General features: G+C 44.8%; 3 long non-coding RNA genes across 3 annotated transcripts; all 3 read left to right on the forward strand.

The window, feature by feature from the left end:
- The first annotated feature begins 5,464 nt into the window (after window positions 1–5,464).
- LOC133962358 (uncharacterized) lies at window positions 5,465–7,716 on the forward strand. Its single transcript, XR_009922112.1, has 3 exons — window positions 5,465–5,907; window positions 6,556–6,626; window positions 7,320–7,716. It is a non-coding gene; the product is annotated as an uncharacterized LOC133962358 (long non-coding RNA).
- A 4,667-nt stretch (window positions 7,717–12,383) lies between these two features.
- On the forward strand, window positions 12,384–14,582 carry LOC133962370 (uncharacterized). The gene is made up of 3 exons (XR_009922114.1): window positions 12,384–12,773; window positions 13,422–13,492; window positions 14,186–14,582. It is a non-coding gene; the product is annotated as an uncharacterized LOC133962370 (long non-coding RNA).
- Window positions 14,583–19,249: 4,667 nt separating this feature from the next.
- LOC133962379 (uncharacterized) lies at window positions 19,250–21,448 on the forward strand. Its single transcript, XR_009922115.1, has 3 exons — window positions 19,250–19,639; window positions 20,288–20,358; window positions 21,052–21,448. It is a non-coding gene; the product is annotated as an uncharacterized LOC133962379 (long non-coding RNA).
- Window positions 21,449–24,541: the final 3,093 nt, after the last annotated feature.

Below are 24,541 nucleotides of genomic sequence, written 5' to 3' on the forward strand. Positions count from 1 at the left end.
AAGCAACGAACCCTCCCTCGGACGAGCGGAGAGACCTAAGCCTCAATTATGTACATTTGTAAATAGTTCGTTTGAATAGTCCACGTATCTATAATCATAGCGTGTAGTAACTAGTGTATTAGTGTGTGAGCACAGGACCTGTGACATATGGGGACCAGGGAGCCCCCTGGTGTGAAGGACCGTGCACTTTCCTCCTCTACGGAGTGGGATTAATTTCCCCTAACCTAACCCTAACCCTAACCCTAACCCTAACCCTAACCCTAACCCTAACCCTAACACCTACTATCAGTACAGGAAGACGGACACAGCAAACAGAAGTCCTAATTCATCCAGTACCAGACACACAAAACAATACCCTAGAACTACAGTCCATATCACTCAACACCCACAGTTATTCAAATGTTTCAACCATCAACCTTGATACCATTTCCTCTCCCCCTTCTACACCCACAGGTGTTGCTGGTCCCCGGACTGGCACAATGGAACAGCGAGGAGCCCCGACAACCATAACGGGAGGGTCACCTAACATGATGAGCGGGCAATTAAAGGCTAATATTGCCACTCAAGCCGTATCTGAGACCTCCCTACCACTTCTCCGCGGAAGTCCACCTCCCACTTGTGCCGTTCGGGGGTCCAGCACACCTCCACCCCCCGAGGATAGCCCCACAGGACCCTCCTCCACCTCCTCCCCATTCAGCCTACCACCACACACTCCCACATCAGGTAAATACCATCCCACATCACACATCGCCCGACACACCAGGAAACTCCAGGACTGGTCTTTCAAAAGCCGTAGACCAGTCCTGGTGTTGGGGGATTCCAACATCAATCGAATCCCCCCCCACAACAACCCAGACTTACAATTAGACAGCTACCCGGGGGCTAACATGTACCACTTTTTAAAGATATGTGAAAAAACGGTACCCAACCCCAACACAAAAATAGTGGTCCTCTCCATTGGGATCAATAATAAGGACCAGGACCCCAGGCAGACTTCCTGCAAACAGTTAAAATCTCTATACAAACAGGCCCAACTTGCCTTCCCTAATGCTGACATCTACTTCCCTATCATAAACTTCTCAGACAACCTCAGCGTTAAACAACAGTACAATTTAAAATACATCAACAACACAATAGCCACATACTTCCCATTTTTAGCAGAGATCCCTCACGACACATTTGTAACAGAAAAGGACAACATCCATTGGAAGCCGGCTACCGCGCAACTCATTTTCGATTACTGGCTCAAACAGTTAAATTTATAGTAAGACCCAAACCCAAACCGGGCACAAACGCCACCCCTAACCCTAACCCTAACCCTAAACCTTCTAATCCCAACCCTAACCCTAACCCTAACCTTAACCCCAACCCCAACCCTAATCCTAACCCTAACCCTAACCCTCCAAACCCTATGCCCCATACTGACCCTGCAGTCGACTTGGGGTGGAGCTCTACAGCAAACATACTTAACTTATCCACACTATTTACTCCAACTTCAGATCAGATCCGGTTATTGGAAAGGGGTCTTTCATTCATCCCACGCCCATTACAGTTTGACTGGGAGGAATTTCATAGGGATTTACACCAATACAACAGAAGGTTAAAGATCATCAGTTATTTCTATAATAAACCGGACCACATTCAGACACCCTTCATTCACAGGTCTAATTGGGAACCCACCACGGCTCAATCACACACAGCCACAATAAACCTGGTGCAAAAGAACAAACAGGCCCTGCGTTATTACCGGCCCCCAGGGGACGTTGTTGACAACCTCTCGGGGCCTGAACGCAGGGCCTTAGAAGAACTTACCCAAAATCCTAATATTATCATTAAACCCGCGGACAAAGGTTCAAAAATAGTCATTATGGATAGACAGCAGTATTTACTGGAGGCAAATAGACAACTCTCAAACACCACACATTATAAACCCATTCCGTCAGACCTACAAAGTCAAACCCAACCACTCCTCCGTAGTATTATACAAACTTTATATGACAATAAAACCATTAACCACAAGCAAAAAATCTACCTGTTTGGCCCCGACCAACCCCGCCCCCGCCAGTTCTATCTATTACCCAAAATCCACAAGGAACCCCCATCATGGACCGTACCCTATGAGGTTCCTCCCGGCAGACCAATAGTCTCAGATTGCAATAGTACATCATACCATATCTCAGAATACATCGAACATTTCCTAGGACCCCTTTCCAATAAACACCCAAGTTACATCAAGGACACTTATCATTTTATAGATACCATCCGGCCCATGGTTGTTCCAAATCAGTCATACTTATTTACAATCGACATAGACAGTCTATACACAAATATCAATACACAAATCGGTATCAAGGCTATAATATCCAACTTCAATAACAACCCCGACAACAATAGACCGGACAAAGAAATTATTCAACTCCTTACCATCTGCCTCAACAATAACGACTTTTCATTCAATAACAAACAATTCCTGCAAATCCACGGAACGGCCATGGGTCAGCGATACGCCCCGTCATATGCAAACATTTACCTGAGCGAGTGGGAGCGAGAGGCATTGGCCAAGTGCACCCACAAACCCCTCACCTACCTCAGATTTTTAGATGACATTTTTGGAATATGGCAACATGACATTTCTTTATTTTCTGATTTCATTGACACATTGAATAGCCACCATCAGTCTATTAAAGTTAAGTACATCATAGATCCACTACAAGTTAATTTTTTAGATACAACTGTTTTTTTTGACCGGTCAAAAAACTTGTCATACTCACAACTACTTACCAAAGTTTACTTTAAAACAACAGACACACACGCCCTTCTCCATAAAACTAGCTATCATCCGAAACACACATTTAAAGGCATTATTAAATCTCAAATCATCCGTTTTCACAGAATATCATCCCGTGTAATAGACCTGCATTCTTCCATCTCCATTCTATTTTGTAGTCTCAGGTCTAGGGGCTACTCCAAACGCTTCCTCCGCCATATCAAGACCAGCACTTTGGCGTCTCTCGCTCCCACTCGCTCCATTCCCCGGATTGCTCCACCCCGTGTCCCGGTACCATTCATATCTACCTTCTCACATAGAATCAAAGGTTTACATAACATCATCAAACAGAACTTCATTCATACTCAAACCCTACAGCCGGCTTTCCAAAATCACGTCATCATATCAGCTTACAGGAAAAACAAAAACCTCCACAGTTTACTAATAAGGTCAAAATACTCTGATAACAAACCACCAACACAAACACAATACCACACACACTATAAAAACAGAAAATTTATTTCAAACCCTCACAGCAATACAGCATTCCCCACATTAGGTACATTTACACTCCACACCACCAACGTCATTTACATCATTACATGCACCACCTGCAATAAACATTATATCGGGGAAACAAAACACTCCATACTCACCCGATTAAAACAACACATATATAACATTGGGGAAGGCAAGTTAACCACCCCCCTCATTAACCATTTTCAGCTCCACTCCGTCAATAATCTTATAATCTCTGGTCTAGAATCAGAAGACCATTGGACCATTGGGCAGAGAAAGAGGACAGAAAAATTATGGATTTTTAAATTAGGTACAATCACGCCAACAGGCCTCAATGACAATTAAGTACAATCATAGGACACCCACCCGACAATCAGTTTAAATTTCCCTCTCATGTAGTCTTCCTTATCAACTCCCCCGTGTTTTCCCCTTTCCCCCTCCCCCCTTTTGTTTTTTTTCCCTCTACAACCAGCCGTGCTGCCTGGGTCCACTCAGGCCCCCCAAGGCACCACTTTAACACACATGCCTCGGGGGGAATCGAACTAGGATTCTCTGGGCCAGTGGCGTCATCTCTGCCACTACACCATTATTCATTTTACAATTTTGTTTCCATAAATCCCCATTTTTCATTAGTCTATGTTACTCCAGGAATAAAATACCACCTTCATAGATAAAATTAATCCCCAACCAGGTTTACTTAGTTTTTTAATTTTATTTTCCTCCATAAAATTTAGACAGAATGACGCCCAACAAATACTCCAACCCAGGCAGCAACCGTATTCATCCTTTCTCTGTCCCATGGTCCTTGCAGACGTGCTCTGCCTGGGGATCATACCCTGGTCCCCCGTTAGAGGGAGCGGAGCTCCTCCAACCGTGCCACCACTTTAAGATCAATAGGCCAGTGCAAATAAACCATACTCATGAACCCTGAACTCTAACCCTAACCCAACCCTAACCCAGCCCGTGCCATTGATCTTGACACACAACCCGCTTTACAACTACTATACATTTTTATTTTTATACATAAAAAAATATATATCGTATTTTCGAAGAAACGACTGTTCAGACAAAAATTGACCCTGGTCCTAGCTCCAGGTCTGGGGGGTTTTGAACCCAGGTCCTCCACATGAGAGACTGAGAGCTATCCTGGTAGGCCAAACACTGTCTTAAAACATCTAGCCAGAATACAGACATTTCTCTCTCTATTTTCCAGCCACCACCCCCTAAGGGAACCAATCGTGTGGGACAACAACTTTCCCTCCAAGATTCAAATATATTGGAGGGAAACCATACAAAATGGCCTACCCTCCTAGCCCTATCACAACAGACCTACTCACAACACTACTTACTGATTGGTGGTTTGAGCCTTGGGGGAGGGGCACACATCCCCTCCTCCAACACTTTATAACCACCAGAGCTGTCGGTCTTGTCCACACATCCTCTGAAGAAGCATCGACCAATGCGAAACGTCAGGATCCTAAATACTACTCAACGGTACGTCAGCTTAGACTCTTTTATCTTTTAAAACTCTGGTTTTAAAGCAGCCTTGCTTTTTAACTATTAGAAGATTTGTTTTTAACTATTAAAGCTAGTTTTTTGAATGTCCTGGGGGGCTGCTGCCTGAGGCCTTCCTTATGCTTAAAACAATTGACTCTTTCCACACTCTGGTATTTAAACAGCCTTGCTTTTAACCAGTTGGGTCTTTTGTTTTTGCCTTTTTAACTAAGCCACTCGTTCCAAAAACACCCTGAGTGGCTTTTGCCTTAAGCCTTTCCCCGTTTTTATTAAGCAATAGACTCCTATCCTCTAAAAAACTCTGGTTTTAAAGCAGCCTGGCTTTTAACCAGTTGGAGTATTGTCTTTTTTTGGTTTTTGGACTAAAAAGCTATCGGTTTTAAACAGAGCTTAGAACATCAAACAATAGACTCCTATCTTCTAAAAACTCTGGTTTTAAAGCAGCCTGGCTTTTTACCAGTTGGAGTATTGTCTTTTTGATTTTTTTGCTTTTTGATTCTTTGTTTTTTGGACTAAAAAGCTACTAGTTTTCAACAAAGCTTAGAGCACTAAACATCCTGAGGGACTTCTGCCTAAGCCTCTCCCCCCATTTTTTTAAACAACACTCCTATCTTTTAAACTCTGGTTTTAAGCGGCCTTGCTTTTACCAGTAGGAGTTTTGTATCTGATATTGCTTTTAATTTATTTTTTTCTTGTGATCCTCCTCCCGGCTGGGACGAGGTTATCAGAGACTTATTTCCTAAAAATCCTTTTTTGGAAAACTTATTAATTAATTATTTTTCTGGAGACCTCCCCCCCGCTCTTGGTTATACTGAGACGTTTTTTTTGGAGTTCCCTTCTTTTACTAGGATACACCTGGAACTCATCCTCATCCTCCTGGACCACTGCCCAACACCAACCCAGCTCCAACTTGGGAGGCCCAGCCAACTACTGGACCAAGGAGACCTACACTACCAGGGATACCCACCAGGCAACAACCAAAGGCACCTGAACCCCATTCTGCTGGACCACTGCCTTAAACGTCACCCCAGCTCCAACTAGGAAGGCCGAGGAACAAGCCATCAGCCATTTACTGGACAAAGGTGACCTCCAACTACACTACCAGGGTAAGAGCCCCCTCCAGTGACTTTTAAAATGTTTTTTAACAGAGCAAAGCCCGTACCGATGAGTGGTCTAGGACACAGGCCACAGCTCACACACACACACACAAACACAGCCCCACAACCCCTGATGTCTGTAAACACACACTCAGCTGCACAATACAAACACAACAATACACGCCGGTTAACAAACATGAACACAGCACCCACCAACACATGGAATCAGGTACCGGACCCAGCCACCCGCACCGCTTCTAAACAAATATTTCAATTAATACAGGCTATACACCACAAACACACAACAGATAATTCAATCACCACCAACACTTTCCCACCTGGGATGATGCGTCAGGTCACCAGACTGACGGACTTCATCAAACCGGCCACACCATCAGACACCACACGTCACAAGATCAAAAACAATACGGACAACTGGATGAAAACAAACATGGCTATATTACGGGAACATTACACCAATACAATACATACCCTCGGCCACACACCACACAACCCCATAGCGTTTCAAATAGCTACCAGATGGGCTAGGAAGCGGTATGGCCAGAGACTCCGGGCGGACACCATCAAGGCAACAGAAGGTATACTGCAACGTAACATCATTAAGAACAATAAAACTTTTCTCAACCCTAAGAGCAGGTTGGAGGGCTCCCTCTCCACCATCCCGGAATTATCCGATGAAGAGGAATTCCCACCACTACCAGTCATCAGTAAGTTACCCCCTGCATTTCAGCCCTTTCCAATTCAACAGCCCCGGACACCACTACTCCCCACCCCCACCCAGTGCCAGACAACACTGGATGGCCTACAACCGCAACCTCAACGACCCAGACATGACCACCCATACCAGACCAACAGACAGAAGACATTCCCCTTACCCCAAACCAGGCCCCCCCTACAACCGACACTACCTGACCACCCCATACCCAAACCAAGACGAAAACCACTGTACGGACTTCCGACCTACCCAATATATAACAAGGGCCCTCTACAAACACAGAGGGCACCTCTACATCTGACTACAAGACAAACCCCTCCTGACCCAAACACCTCCACCCCTCCCTCAGTGAGGGGCAAGAAAGTAGTCTCCTGGGGACCCGAACCGGTCTCCCAGGGGGCAGAAATCATCTCAAAACCCAACCCCAAACTCTCCCCCATCCTACCGACAGTGACTAGACGGAAAACCCCTATGACACGACTACCCCTAAGCCCCAGTACCCCCGACTCACCTACTATCAGTACAGGAAGACGGACACAGCAAACAGAAGTCCTAATTCATCCAGTACCAGACACACAAAACAATACCCTAGAACTACAGTCCATATCACTCAACACCCACAGTTATTCAAATGTTTCAACCATCAACCTTGATACCATTTCCTCTCCCCCTTCTACACCCACAGGTGTTGCTGGTCCCCGGACTGGCACAATGGAACAGCGAGGAGCCCCGACAACCATAACGGGAGGGTCACCTAACATGATGAGCGGGCAATTAAAGGCTAATATTGCCACTCAAGCCGTATCTGAGACCTCCCTACCACTTCTCCGCGGAAGTCCACCTCCCACTTGTGCCGTTCGGGGGTCCAGCACACCTCCACCCCCCGAGGATAGCCCCACAGGACCCTCCTCCACCTCCTCCCCATTCAGCCTACCACCACACACTCCCACATCAGGTAAATACCATCCCACATCACACATCGCCCGACACACCAGGAAACTCCAGGACTGGTCTTTCAAAAGCCGTAGACCAGTCCTGGTGTTGGGGGATTCCAACATCAATCGAATCCCCCCCCACAACAACCCAGACTTACAATTAGACAGCTACCCGGGGGCTAACATGTACCACTTTTTAAAGATATGTGAAAAAACGGTACCCAACCCCAACACAAAAATAGTGGTCCTCTCCATTGGGATCAATAATAAGGACCAGGACCCCAGGCAGACTTCCTGCAAACAGTTAAAATCTCTATACAAACAGGCCCAACTTGCCTTCCCTAATGCTGACATCTACTTCCCTATCATAAACTTCTCAGACAACCTCAGCGTTAAACAACAGTACAATTTAAAATACATCAACAACACAATAGCCACATACTTCCCATTTTTAGCAGAGATCCCTCACGACACATTTGTAACAGAAAAGGACAACATCCATTGGAAGCCGGCTACCGCGCAACTCATTTTCGATTACTGGCTCAAACAGTTAAATTTATAGTAAGACCCAAACCCAAACCGGGCACAAACGCCACCCCTAACCCTAACCCTAACCCTAAACCTTCTAATCCCAACCCTAACCCTAACCCTAACCTTAACCCCAACCCCAACCCTAATCCTAACCCTAACCCTAACCCTCCAAACCCTATGCCCCATACTGACCCTGCAGTCGACTTGGGGTGGAGCTCTACAGCAAACATACTTAACTTATCCACACTATTTACTCCAACTTCAGATCAGATCCGGTTATTGGAAAGGGGTCTTTCATTCATCCCACGCCCATTACAGTTTGACTGGGAGGAATTTCATAGGGATTTACACCAATACAACAGAAGGTTAAAGATCATCAGTTATTTCTATAATAAACCGGACCACATTCAGACACCCTTCATTCACAGGTCTAATTGGGAACCCACCACGGCTCAATCACACACAGCCACAATAAACCTGGTGCAAAAGAACAAACAGGCCCTGCGTTATTACCGGCCCCCAGGGGACGTTGTTGACAACCTCTCGGGGCCTGAACGCAGGGCCTTAGAAGAACTTACCCAAAATCCTAATATTATCATTAAACCCGCGGACAAAGGTTCAAAAATAGTCATTATGGATAGACAGCAGTATTTACTGGAGGCAAATAGACAACTCTCAAACACCACACATTATAAACCCATTCCGTCAGACCTACAAAGTCAAACCCAACCACTCCTCCGTAGTATTATACAAACTTTATATGACAATAAAACCATTAACCACAAGCAAAAAATCTACCTGTTTGGCCCCGACCAACCCCGCCCCCGCCAGTTCTATCTATTACCCAAAATCCACAAGGAACCCCCATCATGGACCGTACCCTATGAGGTTCCTCCCGGCAGACCAATAGTCTCAGATTGCAATAGTACATCATACCATATCTCAGAATACATCGAACATTTCCTAGGACCCCTTTCCAATAAACACCCAAGTTACATCAAGGACACTTATCATTTTATAGATACCATCCGGCCCATGGTTGTTCCAAATCAGTCATACTTATTTACAATCGACATAGACAGTCTATACACAAATATCAATACACAAATCGGTATCAAGGCTATAATATCCAACTTCAATAACAACCCCGACAACAATAGACCGGACAAAGAAATTATTCAACTCCTTACCATCTGCCTCAACAATAACGACTTTTCATTCAATAACAAACAATTCCTGCAAATCCACGGAACGGCCATGGGTCAGCGATACGCCCCGTCATATGCAAACATTTACCTGAGCGAGTGGGAGCGAGAGGCATTGGCCAAGTGCACCCACAAACCCCTCACCTACCTCAGATTTTTAGATGACATTTTTGGAATATGGCAACATGACATTTCTTTATTTTCTGATTTCATTGACACATTGAATAGCCACCATCAGTCTATTAAAGTTAAGTACATCATAGATCCACTACAAGTTAATTTTTTAGATACAACTGTTTTTTTTGACCGGTCAAAAAACTTGTCATACTCACAACTACTTACCAAAGTTTACTTTAAAACAACAGACACACACGCCCTTCTCCATAAAACTAGCTATCATCCGAAACACACATTTAAAGGCATTATTAAATCTCAAATCATCCGTTTTCACAGAATATCATCCCGTGTAATAGACCTGCATTCTTCCATCTCCATTCTATTTTGTAGTCTCAGGTCTAGGGGCTACTCCAAACGCTTCCTCCGCCATATCAAGACCAGCACTTTGGCGTCTCTCGCTCCCACTCGCTCCATTCCCCGGATTGCTCCACCCCGTGTCCCGGTACCATTCATATCTACCTTCTCACATAGAATCAAAGGTTTACATAACATCATCAAACAGAACTTCATTCATACTCAAACCCTACAGCCGGCTTTCCAAAATCACGTCATCATATCAGCTTACAGGAAAAACAAAAACCTCCACAGTTTACTAATAAGGTCAAAATACTCTGATAACAAACCACCAACACAAACACAATACCACACACACTATAAAAACAGAAAATGTATTTCAAACCCTCACAGCAATACAGCATTCCCCACATTAGGTACATTTACACTCCACACCACCAACGTCATTTACATCATTACATGCACCACCTGCAATAAACATTATATCGGGGAAACAAAACACTCCATACTCACCCGATTAAAACAACACATATATAACATTGGGGAAGGCAAGTTAACCACCCCCCTCATTAACCATTTTCAGCTCCACTCCGTCAATAATCTTATAATCTCTGGTCTAGAATCAGAAGACCATTGGACCATTGGGCAGAGAAAGAGGACAGAAAAATTATGGATTTTTAAATTAGGTACAATCACGCCAACAGGCCTCAATGACAATTAAGTACAATCATAGGACACCCACCCGACAATCAGTTTAAATTTCCCTCTCATGTAGTCTTCCTTATCAACTCCCCCGTGTTTTCCCCTTTCCCCCTCCCCCCTTTTGTTTTTTTTCCCTCTACAACCAGCCGTGCTGCCTGGGTCCACTCAGGCCCCCCAAGGCACCACTTTAACACACATGCCTCGGGGGGAATCGAACTAGGATTCTCTGGGCCAGTGGCGTCATCTCTGCCACTACACCATTATTCATTTTACAATTTTGTTTCCATAAATCCCCATTTTTCATTAGTCTATGTTACTCCAGGAATAAAATACCACCTTCATAGATAAAATTAATCCCCAACCAGGTTTACTTAGTTTTTTAATTTTATTTTCCTCCATAAAATTTAGACAGAATGACGCCCAACAAATACTCCAACCCAGGCAGCAACCGTATTCATCCTTTCTCTGTCCCATGGTCCTTGCAGACGTGCTCTGCCTGGGGATCATACCCTGGTCCCCCGTTAGAGGGAGCGGAGCTCCTCCAACCGTGCCACCACTTTAAGATCAATAGGCCAGTGCAAATAAACCATACTCATGAACCCTGAACTCTAACCCTAACCCAACCCTAACCCAGCCCGTGCCATTGATCTTGACACACAACCCGCTTTACAACTACTATACATTTTTATTTTTATACATAAAAAAATATATATCGTATTTTCGAAGAAACGACTGTTCAGACAAAAATTGACCCTGGTCCTAGCTCCAGGTCTGGGGGGTTTTGAACCCAGGTCCTCCACATGAGAGACTGAGAGCTATCCTGGTAGGCCAAACACTGTCTTAAAACATCTAGCCAGAATACAGACATTTCTCTCTCTATTTTCCAGCCACCACCCCCTAAGGGAACCAATCGTGTGGGACAACAACTTTCCCTCCAAGATTCAAATATATTGGAGGGAAACCATACAAAATGGCCTACCCTCCTAGCCCTATCACAACAGACCTACTCACAACACTACTTACTGATTGGTGGTTTGAGCCTTGGGGGAGGGGCACACATCCCCTCCTCCAACACTTTATAACCACCAGAGCTGTCGGTCTTGTCCACACATCCTCTGAAGAAGCATCGACCAATGCGAAACGTCAGGATCCTAAATACTACTCAACGGTACGTCAGCTTAGACTCTTTTATCTTTTAAAACTCTGGTTTTAAAGCAGCCTTGCTTTTTAACTATTAGAAGATTTGTTTTTAACTATTAAAGCTAGTTTTTTGAATGTCCTGGGGGGCTGCTGCCTGAGGCCTTCCTTATGCTTAAAACAATTGACTCTTTCCACACTCTGGTATTTAAACAGCCTTGCTTTTAACCAGTTGGGTCTTTTGTTTTTGCCTTTTTAACTAAGCCACTCGTTCCAAAAACACCCTGAGTGGCTTTTGCCTTAAGCCTTTCCCCGTTTTTATTAAGCAATAGACTCCTATCCTCTAAAAAACTCTGGTTTTAAAGCAGCCTGGCTTTTAACCAGTTGGAGTATTGTCTTTTTTTGGTTTTTGGACTAAAAAGCTATCGGTTTTAAACAGAGCTTAGAACATCAAACAATAGACTCCTATCTTCTAAAAACTCTGGTTTTAAAGCAGCCTGGCTTTTTACCAGTTGGAGTATTGTCTTTTTGATTTTTTTGCTTTTTGATTCTTTGTTTTTTGGACTAAAAAGCTACTAGTTTTCAACAAAGCTTAGAGCACTAAACATCCTGAGGGACTTCTGCCTAAGCCTCTCCCCCCATTTTTTTAAACAACACTCCTATCTTTTAAACTCTGGTTTTAAGCGGCCTTGCTTTTACCAGTAGGAGTTTTGTATCTGATATTGCTTTTAATTTATTTTTTTCTTGTGATCCTCCTCCCGGCTGGGACGAGGTTATCAGAGACTTATTTCCTAAAAATCCTTTTTTGGAAAACTTATTAATTAATTATTTTTCTGGAGACCTCCCCCCCGCTCTTGGTTATACTGAGACGTTTTTTTTGGAGTTCCCTTCTTTTACTAGGATACACCTGGAACTCATCCTCATCCTCCTGGACCACTGCCCAACACCAACCCAGCTCCAACTTGGGAGGCCCAGCCAACTACTGGACCAAGGAGACCTACACTACCAGGGATACCCACCAGGCAACAACCAAAGGCACCTGAACCCCATTCTGCTGGACCACTGCCTTAAACGTCACCCCAGCTCCAACTAGGAAGGCCGAGGAACAAGCCATCAGCCATTTACTGGACAAAGGTGACCTCCAACTACACTACCAGGGTAAGAGCCCCCTCCAGTGACTTTTAAAATGTTTTTTAACAGAGCAAAGCCCGTACCGATGAGTGGTCTAGGACACAGGCCACAGCTCACACACACACACACAAACACAGCCCCACAACCCCTGATGTCTGTAAACACACACTCAGCTGCACAATACAAACACAACAATACACGCCGGTTAACAAACATGAACACAGCACCCACCAACACATGGAATCAGGTACCGGACCCAGCCACCCGCACCGCTTCTAAACAAATATTTCAATTAATACAGGCTATACACCACAAACACACAACAGATAATTCAATCACCACCAACACTTTCCCACCTGGGATGATGCGTCAGGTCACCAGACTGACGGACTTCATCAAACCGGCCACACCATCAGACACCACACGTCACAAGATCAAAAACAATACGGACAACTGGATGAAAACAAACATGGCTATATTACGGGAACATTACACCAATACAATACATACCCTCGGCCACACACCACACAACCCCATAGCGTTTCAAATAGCTACCAGATGGGCTAGGAAGCGGTATGGCCAGAGACTCCGGGCGGACACCATCAAGGCAACAGAAGGTATACTGCAACGTAACATCATTAAGAACAATAAAACTTTTCTCAACCCTAAGAGCAGGTTGGAGGGCTCCCTCTCCACCATCCCGGAATTATCCGATGAAGAGGAATTCCCACCACTACCAGTCATCAGTAAGTTACCCCCTGCATTTCAGCCCTTTCCAATTCAACAGCCCCGGACACCACTACTCCCCACCCCCACCCAGTGCCAGACAACACTGGATGGCCTACAACCGCAACCTCAACGACCCAGACATGACCACCCATACCAGACCAACAGACAGAAGACATTCCCCTTACCCCAAACCAGGCCCCCCCTACAACCGACACTACCTGACCACCCCATACCCAAACCAAGACGAAAACCACTGTACGGACTTCCGACCTACCCAATATATAACAAGGGCCCTCTACAAACACAGAGGGCACCTCTACATCTGACTACAAGACAAACCCCTCCTGACCCAAACACCTCCACCCCTCCCTCAGTGAGGGGCAAGAAAGTAGTCTCCTGGGGACCCGAACCGGTCTCCCAGGGGGCAGAAATCATCTCAAAACCCAACCCCAAACTCTCCCCCATCCTACCGACAGTGACTAGACGGAAAACCCCTATGACACGACTACCCCTAAGCCCCAGTACCCCCGACTCACCTACTATCAGTACAGGAAGACGGACACAGCAAACAGAAGTCCTAATTCATCCAGTACCAGACACACAAAACAATACCCTAGAACTACAGTCCATATCACTCAACACCCACAGTTATTCAAATGTTTCAACCATCAACCTTGATACCATTTCCTCTCCCCCTTCTACACCCACAGGTGTTGCTGGTCCCCGGACTGGCACAATGGAACAGCGAGGAGCCCCGACAACCATAACGGGAGGGTCACCTAACATGATGAGCGGGCAATTAAAGGCTAATATTGCCACTCAAGCCGTATCTGAGACCTCCCTACCACTTCTCCGCGGAAGTCCACCTCCCACTTGTGCCGTTCGGGGGTCCAGCACACCTCCACCCCCCGAGGATAGCCCCACAGGACCCTCCTCCACCTCCTCCCCATTCAGCCTACCACCACACACTCCCACATCAGGTAAATACCATCCCACATCACACATCGCCCGACACACCAGGAAACTCCAGGACTGGTCTTTCAAAAGCCGTAGACCAGTCCTGGTGTTGGGGGATTCCAACATCAATCGAATCCCCCCCCACAACAACCCAGACTTACAATTAGACAGCTACCCGGGGGCTAACATGTACCACTTTTTAAAGATATGTGAAAAAACGGTACCCAACCCCAACACAAAAATAGTGGTCCTCTCCATTGGGATCAATAATAAGGACCAGGACCCCAGGCAGACTTCCTGCAAACAGTTAAAATCTCTATACAAACAGGCCCAACTTGCCTTCCCTAATGCTGACATCTACTTCCCTATCATAAACTTCTCAGACAACCTCAGCGTTAAACAACAGTACAATTTAAAATACATCAACAACACAATAGCCACATACTTCCCATTTTTAGCAGAGATCCCTCACGACACATTTGTAACAGAAAAGGACAACATCCATTGGAAGCCGGCTACCGCGCAACTCATTTTCGATTACTGGCTCAAACAGTTAAATTTATAGTAAGACCCAAACCCAAACCGGGCACAAACGCCACCCCTAACCCTAACCCTAACCCTAAACCTTCTAATCCCAACCCTAACCCTAACCCTAACCTTAACCCCAACCCCAACCCTAATCCTAACCCTAACCCTAACCCTCCAAACCCTATGCCCCATACTGACCCTGCAGTCGACTTGGGGTGGAGCTCTACAGCAAACATACTTAACTTATCCACACTATTTACTCCAACTTCAGATCAGATCCGGTTATTGGAAAGGGGTCTTTCATTCATCCCACGCCCATTACAGTTTGACTGGGAGGAATTTCATAGGGATTTACACCAATACAACAGAAGGTTAAAGATCATCAGTTATTTCTATAATAAACCGGACCACATTCAGACACCCTTCATTCACAGGTCTAATTGGGAACCCACCACGGCTCAATCACACACAGCCACAATAAACCTGGTGCAAAAGAACAAACAGGCCCTGCGTTATTACCGGCCCCCAGGGGACGTTGTTGACAACCTCTCGGGGCCTGAACGCAGGGCCTTAGAAGAACTTACCCAAAATCCTAATATTATCATTAAACCCGCGGACAAAGGTTCAAAAATAGTCATTATGGATAGACAGCAGTATTTACTGGAGGCAAATAGACAACTCTCAAACACCACACATTATAAACCCATTCCGTCAGACCTACAAAGTCAAACCCAACCACTCCTCCGTAGTATTATACAAACTTTATATGACAATAAAACCATTAACCACAAGCAAAAAATCTACCTGTTTGGCCCCGACCAACCCCGCCCCCGCCAGTTCTATCTATTACCCAAAATCCACAAGGAACCCCCATCATGGACCGTACCCTATGAGGTTCCTCCCGGCAGACCAATAGTCTCAGATTGCAATAGTACATCATACCATATCTCAGAATACATCGAACATTTCCTAGGACCCCTTTCCAATAAACACCCAAGTTACATCAAGGACACTTATCATTTTATAGATACCATCCGGCCCATGGTTGTTCCAAATCAGTCATACTTATTTACAATCGACATAGACAGTCTATACACAAATATCAATACACAAATCGGTATCAAGGCTATAATATCCAACTTCAATAACAACCCCGACAACAATAGACCGGACAAAGAAATTATTCAACTCCTTACCATCTGCCTCAACAATAACGACTTTTCATTCAATAACAAACAATTCCTGCAAATCCACGGAACGGCCATGGGTCAGCGATACGCCCCGTCATATGCAAACATTTACCTGAGCGAGTGGGAGCGAGAGGCATTGGCCAAGTGCACCCACAAACCCCTCACCTACCTCAGATTTTTAGATGACATTTTTGGAATATGGCAACATGACATTTCTTTATTTTCTGATTTCATTGACACATTGAATAGCCACCATCAGTCTATTAAAGTTAAGTACATCATAGATCCACTACAAGTTAATTTTTTAGATACAACTGTTTTTTTTGACCGGTCAAAAAACTTGTCATACTCACAACTACTTACCAAAGTTTACTTTAAAACAACAGACACACACGCCCTTCTCCATAAAACTAGCTATCATCCGAAACACACATTTAAAGGCATTATTAAATCTCAAATCATCCGTTTTCACAGAATATCATCCCGTGTAATAGACCTGCATTCTTCCATCTCCATTCTATTTTGTAGTCTCAGGTCTAGGGGCTACTCCAAACGCTTCCTCCGCCATATCAAGACCAGCACTTTGGCGTCTCTCGCTCCCACTCGCTCCATTCCCCGGATTGCTCCACCCCGTGTCCCGGTACCATTCATATCTACCTTCTCACATAGAATCAAAGGTTTACATAACATCATCAAACAGAACTTCATTCATACTCAAACCCTACAGCCGGCTTTCCAAAATCACGTCATCATATCAGCTTACAGGAAAAACAAAAACCTCCACAGTTTACTAATAAGGTCAAAATACTCTGATAACAAACCACCAACACAAACACAATACCACACACACTATAAAAACAGAAAATTTATTTCAAACCCTCACAGCAATACAGCATTCCCCACATTAGGTACATTTACACTCCACACCACCAACGTCATTTACATCATTACATGCACCACCTGCAATAAACATTATATCGGGGAAACAAAACACTCCATACTCACCCGATTAAAACAACACATATATAACATTGGGGAAGGCAAGTTAACCACCCCCCTCATTAACCATTTTCAGCTCCACTCCGTCAATAATCTTATAATCTCTGGTCTAGAATCAGAAGACCATTGGACCATTGGGCAGAGAAAGAGGACAGAAAAATTATGGATTTTTAAATTAGGTACAATCACGCCAACAGGCCTCAATGACAATTAAGTACAATCATAGGACACCCACCCGACAATCAGTTTAAATTTCCCTCTCATGTAGTCTTCCTTATCAACTCCCCCGTGTTTTCCCCTTTCCCCCTCCCCCCTTTTGTTTTTTTTCCCTCTACAACCAGCCGTGCTGCCTGGGTCCACTCAGGCCCCCCAAGGCACCACTTTAACACACATGCCTCGGGGGGAATCGAACTAGGATTCTCTGGGCCAGTGGCGTCATCTCTGCCACTACACCATTATTCATTTTACAATTTTGTTTCCATAAATCCCCATTTTTCATTAGTCTATGTTACTCCAGGAATAAAATACCACCTTCATAGATAAAATTAATCCCCAACCAGGTTTACTTAGTTTTTTAATTTTATTTTCCTCCATAAAATTTAGACAGAATGACGCCCAACAAATACTCCAACCCAGGCAGCAACCGTATTCATCCTTTCTCTGTCCCATGGTCCTTGCAGACGTGCTCTGCCTGGGGATCATACCCTGGTCCCCCGTTAGAGGGAGCGGAGCTCCTCCAACCGTGCCACCACTTTAAGATCAATAGGCCAGTGCAAATAAACCATACTCATGAACCCTGAACTCTAACCCTAACCCAACCCTAACCCAGCCCGTGCCATTGATCTTGACACACAACCCGCTTTACAACTACTATACATTTTTATTTTTATACATAAAAAAATATATATCGTATTTTCGAAGAAACGACTGTTCAGACAAAAATTGACCCTGGTCCTAGCTCCAGGTCTGGGGGGTTTTGAACCCAGGTCCTCCACATGAGAGACTGAGAGCTATCCTGGTAGGCCAAACACTGTCTTAAAACATCTAGCCAGAATACAGACATTTCTCTCTCTATTTTCCAGCCACCACCCCCTAAGGGAACCAATCGTGTGGGACAACAACTTTCCCTCCAAGATTCAAATATATTGGAGGGAAACCATACAAAATGGCCTACCCTCCTAGCCCTATCACAACAGACCTACTCACAACACTACTTACTGATTGGTGGTTTGAGCCTTGGGGGAGGGGCACACATCCCCTCCTCCAACACTTTATAACCACCAGAGCTGTCGGTCTTGTCCACACATCCTCTGAAGAAGCATCGACCAATGCGAAACGTCAGGATCCTAAATACTACTCAACGGTACGTCAGCTTAGACTCTTTTATCTTTTAAAACTCTGGTTTTAAAGCAGCCTTGCTTTTTAACTATTAGAAGATTTGTTTTTAACTATTAAAGCTAGTTTTTTGAATGTCCTGGGGGGCTGCTGCCTGAGGCCTTCCTTATGCTTAAAACAATTGACTCTTTCCACACTCTGGTATTTAAACAGCCTTGCTTTTAACCAGTTGGGTCTTTTGTTTTTGCCTTTTTAACTAAGCCACTCGTTCCAAAAACACCCTGAGTGGCTTTTGCCTTAAGCCTTTCCCCGTTTTTATTAAGCAATAGACTCCTATCCTCTAAAAAACTCTGGTTTTAAAGCAGCCTGGCTTTTAACCAGTTGGAGTATTGTCTTTTTTTGGTTTTTGGACTAAAAAGCTATCGGTTTTAAACAGAGCTTAGAACATCAAACAATAGACTCCTATCTTCTAAAAACTCTGGTTTTAAAGCAGCCTGGCTTTTTACCAGTTGGAGTATTGTCTTTTTGATTTTTTTGCTTTTTGATTCTTTGTTTTTTGGACTAAAAAGCTACTAGTTTTCAACAAAGCTTAGAGCACTAAACATCCTGAGGGACTTCTGCCTAAGCCTCTCCCCCCATTTTTTTAAACAACACTCCTATCTTTTAAACTCTGGTTTTAAGCGGCCTTGCTTTTACCAGTAGGAGTTTTGTATCTGATATTGCTTTTAATTTATTTTTTTCTTGTGATCCTCCTCCCGGCTGGGACGAGGTTATCAGAGACTTATTTCCTAAAAATCCTTTTTTGGAAAACTTATTAATTAATTATTTTTCTGGAGACCTCCCCCCCGCTCTTGGTTATACTGAGACGTTTTTTTTGGAGTTCCCTTCTTTTACTAGGATACACCTGGAACTCATCCTCATCCTCCTGGACCACTGCCCAACACCAACCCAGCTCCAACTTGGGAGGCCCAGCCAACTACTGGACCAAGGAGACCTACACTACCAGGGATACCCACCAGGCAACAACCAAAGGCACCTGAACCCCATTCTGCTGGACCACTGCCTTAAACGTCACCCCAGCTCCAACTAGGAAGGCCGAGGAACAAGCCATCAGCCATTTACTGGACAAAGGTGACCTCCAACTACACTACCAGGGTAAGAGCCCCCTCCAGTGACTTTTAAAATGTTTTTTAACAGAGCAAAGCCCGTACCGATGAGTGGTCTAGGACACAGGCCACAGCTCACACACACACACACAAACACAGCCCCACAACCCCTGATGTCTGTAAACACACACTCAGCTGCACAATACAAACACAACAATACACGCCGGTTAACAAACATGAACACAGCACCCACCAACACATGGAATCAGGTACCGGACCCAGCCACCCGCACCGCTTCTAAACAAATATTTCAATTAATACAGGCTATACACCACAAACACACAACAGATAATTCAATCACCACCAACACTTTCCCACCTGGGATGATGCGTCAGGTCACCAGACTGACGGACTTCATCAAACCGGCCACACCATCAGACACCACACGTCACAAGATCAAAAACAATACGGACAACTGGATGAAAACAAACATGGCTATATTACGGGAACATTACACCAATACAATACATACCCTCGGCCACACACCACACAACCCCATAGCGTTTCAAATAGCTACCAGATGGGCTAGGAAGCGGTATGGCCAGAGACTCCGGGCGGACACCATCAAGGCAACAGAAGGTATACTGCAACGTAACATCATTAAGAACAATAAAACTTTTCTCAACCCTAAGAGCAGGTTGGAGGGCTCCCTCTCCACCATCCCGGAATTATCCGATGAAGAGGAATTCCCACCACTACCAGTCATCAGTAAGTTACCCCCTGCATTTCAGCCCTTTCCAATTCAACAGCCCCGGACACCACTACTCCCCACCCCCACCCAGTGCCAGACAACACTGGATGGCCTACAACCGCAACCTCAACGACCCAGACATGACCACCCATACCAGACCAACAGACAGAAGACATTCCCCTTACCCCAAACCAGGCCCCCCCTACAACCGACACTACCTGACCACCCCATACCCAAACCAAGACGAAAACCACTGTACGGACTTCCGACCTACCCAATATATAACAAGGGCCCTCTACAAACACAGAGGGCACCTCTACATCTGACTACAAGACAAACCCCTCCTGACCCAAACACCTCCACCCCTCCCTCAGTGAGGGGCAAGAAAGTAGTCTCCTGGGGACCCGAACCGGTCTCCCAGGGGGCAGAAATCATCTCAAAACCCAACCCCAAACTCTCCCCCATCCTACCGACAGTGACTAGACGGAAAACCCCTATGACACGACTACCCCTAAGCCCCAGTACCCCCGACTCACCTACTATCAGTACAGGAAGACGGACACAGCAAACAGAAGTCCTAATTCATCCAGTACCAGACACACAAAACAATACCCTAGAACTACAGTCCATATCACTCAACACCCACAGTTATTCAAATGTTTCAACCATCAACCTTGATACCATTTCCTCTCCCCCTTCTACACCCACAGGTGTTGCTGGTCCCCGGACTGGCACAATGGAACAGCGAGGAGCCCCGACAACCATAACGGGAGGGTCACCTAACATGATGAGCGGGCAATTAAAGGCTAATATTGCCACTCAAGCCGTATCTGAGACCTCCCTACCACTTCTCCGCGGAAGTCCACCTCCCACTTGTGCCGTTCGGGGGTCCAGCACACCTCCACCCCCCGAGGATAGCCCCACAGGACCCTCCTCCACCTCCTCCCCATTCAGCCTACCACCACACACTCCCACATCAGGTAAATACCATCCCACATCACACATCGCCCGACACACCAGGAAACTCCAGGACTGGTCTTTCAAAAGCCGTAGACCAGTCCTGGTGTTGGGGGATTCCAACATCAATCGAATCCCCCCCCACAACAACCCAGACTTACAATTAGACAGCTACCCGGGGGCTAACATGTACCACTTTTTAAAGATATGTGAAAAAACGGTACCCAACCCCAACACAAAAATAGTGGTCCTCTCCATTGGGATCAATAATAAGGACCAGGACCCCAGGCAGACTTCCTGCAAACAGTTAAAATCTCTATACAAACAGGCCCAACTTGCCTTCCCTAATGCTGACATCTACTTCCCTATCATAAACTTCTCAGACAACCTCAGCGTTAAACAACAGTACAATTTAAAATACATCAACAACACAATAGCCACATACTTCCCATTTTTAGCAGAGATCCCTCACGACACATTTGTAACAGAAAAGGACAACATCCATTGGAAGCCGGCTACCGCGCAACTCATTTTCGATTACTGGCTCAAACAGTTAAATTTATAGTAAGACCCAAACCCAAACCGGGCACAAACGCCACCCCTAACCCTAACCCTAACCCTAAACCTTCTAATCCCAACCCTAACCCTAACCCTAACCTTAACCCCAACCCCAACCCTAATCCTAACCCTAACCCTAACCCTCCAAACCCTATGCCCCATACTGACCCTGCAGTCGACTTGGGGTGGAGCTCTACAGCAAACATACTTAACTTATCCACACTATTTACTCCAACTTCAGATCAGATCCGGTTATTGGAAAGGGGTCTTTCATTCATCCCACGCCCATTACAGTTTGACTGGGAGGAATTTCATAGGGATTTACACCAATACAACAGAAGGTTAAAGATCATCAGTTATTTCTATAATAAACCGGACCACATTCAGACACCCTTCATTCACAGGTCTAATTGGGAACCCACCACGGCTCAATCACACACAGCCACAATAAACCTGGTGCAAAAGAACAAACAGGCCCTGCGTTATTACCGGCCCCCAGGGGACGTTGTTGACAACCTCTCGGGGCCTGAACGCAGGGCCTTAGAAGAACTTACCCAAAATCCTAATATTATCATTAAACCCGCGGACAAAGGTTCAAAAATAGTCATTATGGATAGACAGCAGTATTTACTGGAGGCAAATAGACAACTCTCAAACACCACACATTATAAACCCATTCCGTCAGACCTACAAAGTCAAACCCAACCACTCCTCCGTAGTATTATACAAACTTTATATGACAATAAAACCATTAACCACAAGCAAAAAATCTACCTGTTTGGCCCCGACCAACCCCGCCCCCGCCAGTTCTATCTATTACCCAAAATCCACAAGGAACCCCCATCATGGACCGTACCCTATGAGGTTCCTCCCGGCAGACCAATAGTCTCAGATTGCAATAGTACATCATACCATATCTCAGAATACATCGAACATTTCCTAGGACCCCTTTCCAATAAACACCCAAGTTACATCAAGGACACTTATCATTTTATAGATACCATCCGGCCCATGGTTGTTCCAAATCAGTCATACTTATTTACAATCGACATAGACAGTCTATACACAAATATCAATACACAAATCGGTATCAAGGCTATAATATCCAACTTCAATAACAACCCCGACAACAATAGACCGGACAAAGAAATTATTCAACTCCTTACCATCTGCCTCAACAATAACGACTTTTCATTCAATAACAAACAATTCCTGCAAATCCACGGAACGGCCATGGGTCAGCGATACGCCCCGTCATATGCAAACATTTACCTGAGCGAGTGGGAGCGAGAGGCATTGGCCAAGTGCACCCACAAACCCCTCACCTACCTCAGATTTTTAGATGACATTTTTGGAATATGGCAACATGACATTTCTTTATTTTCTGATTTCATTGACACATTGAATAGCCACCATCAGTCTATTAAAGTTAAGTACATCATAGATCCACTACAAGTTAATTTTTTAGATACAACTGTTTTTTTTGACCGGTCAAAAAACTTGTCATACTCACAACTACTTACCAAAGTTTACTTTAAAACAACAGACACACACGCCCTTCTCCATAAAACTAGCTATCATCCGAAACACACATTTAAAGGCATTATTAAATCTCAAATCATCCGTTTTCACAGAATATCATCCCGTGTAATAGACCTGCATTCTTCCATCTCCATTCTATTTTGTAGTCTCAGGTCTAGGGGCTACTCCAAACGCTTCCTCCGCCATATCAAGACCAGCACTTTGGCGTCTCTCGCTCCCACTCGCTCCATTCCCCGGATTGCTCCACCCCGTGTCCCGGTACCATTCATATCTACCTTCTCACATAGAATCAAAGGTTTACATAACATCATCAAACAGAACTTCATTCATACTCAAACCCTACAGCCGGCTTTCCAAAATCACGTCATCATATCAGCTTACAGGAAAAACAAAAACCTCCACAGTTTACTAATAAGGTCAAAATACTCTGATAACAAACCACCAACACAAACACAATACCACACACACTATAAAAACAGAAAATTTATTTCAAACCCTCACAGCAATACAGCATTCCCCACATTAGGTACATTTACACTCCACACCACCAACGTCATTTACATCATTACATGCACCACCTGCAATAAACATTATATCGGGGAAACAAAACACTCCATACTCACCCGATTAAAACAACACATATATAACATTGGGGAAGGCAAGTTAACCACCCCCCTCATTAACCATTTTCAGCTCCACTCCGTCAATAATCTTATAATCTCTGGTCTAGAATCAGAAGACCATTGGACCATTGGGCAGAGAAAGAGGACAGAAAAATTATGGATTTTTAAATTAGGTACAATCACGCCAACAGGCCTCAATGACAATTAAGTACAATCATAGGACACCCACCCGACAATCAGTTTAAATTTCCCTCTCATGTAGTCTTCCTTATCAACTCCCCCGTGTTTTCCCCTTTCCCCCTCCCCCCTTTTGTTTTTTTTCCCTCTACAACCAGCCGTGCTGCCTGGGTCCACTCAGGCCCCCCAAGGCACCACTTTAACACACATGCCTCGGGGGGAATCGAACTAGGATTCTCTGGGCCAGTGGCGTCATCTCTGCCACTACACCATTATTCATTTTACAATTTTGTTTCCATAAATCCCCATTTTTCATTAGTCTATGTTACTCCAGGAATAAAAT

Source organism: Platichthys flesus, chromosome 10 (assembly GCF_949316205.1).
Source record: "Platichthys flesus chromosome 10, fPlaFle2.1, whole genome shotgun sequence".
Lineage (NCBI taxonomy): Eukaryota > Metazoa > Chordata > Actinopteri > Pleuronectiformes > Pleuronectidae > Platichthys > Platichthys flesus.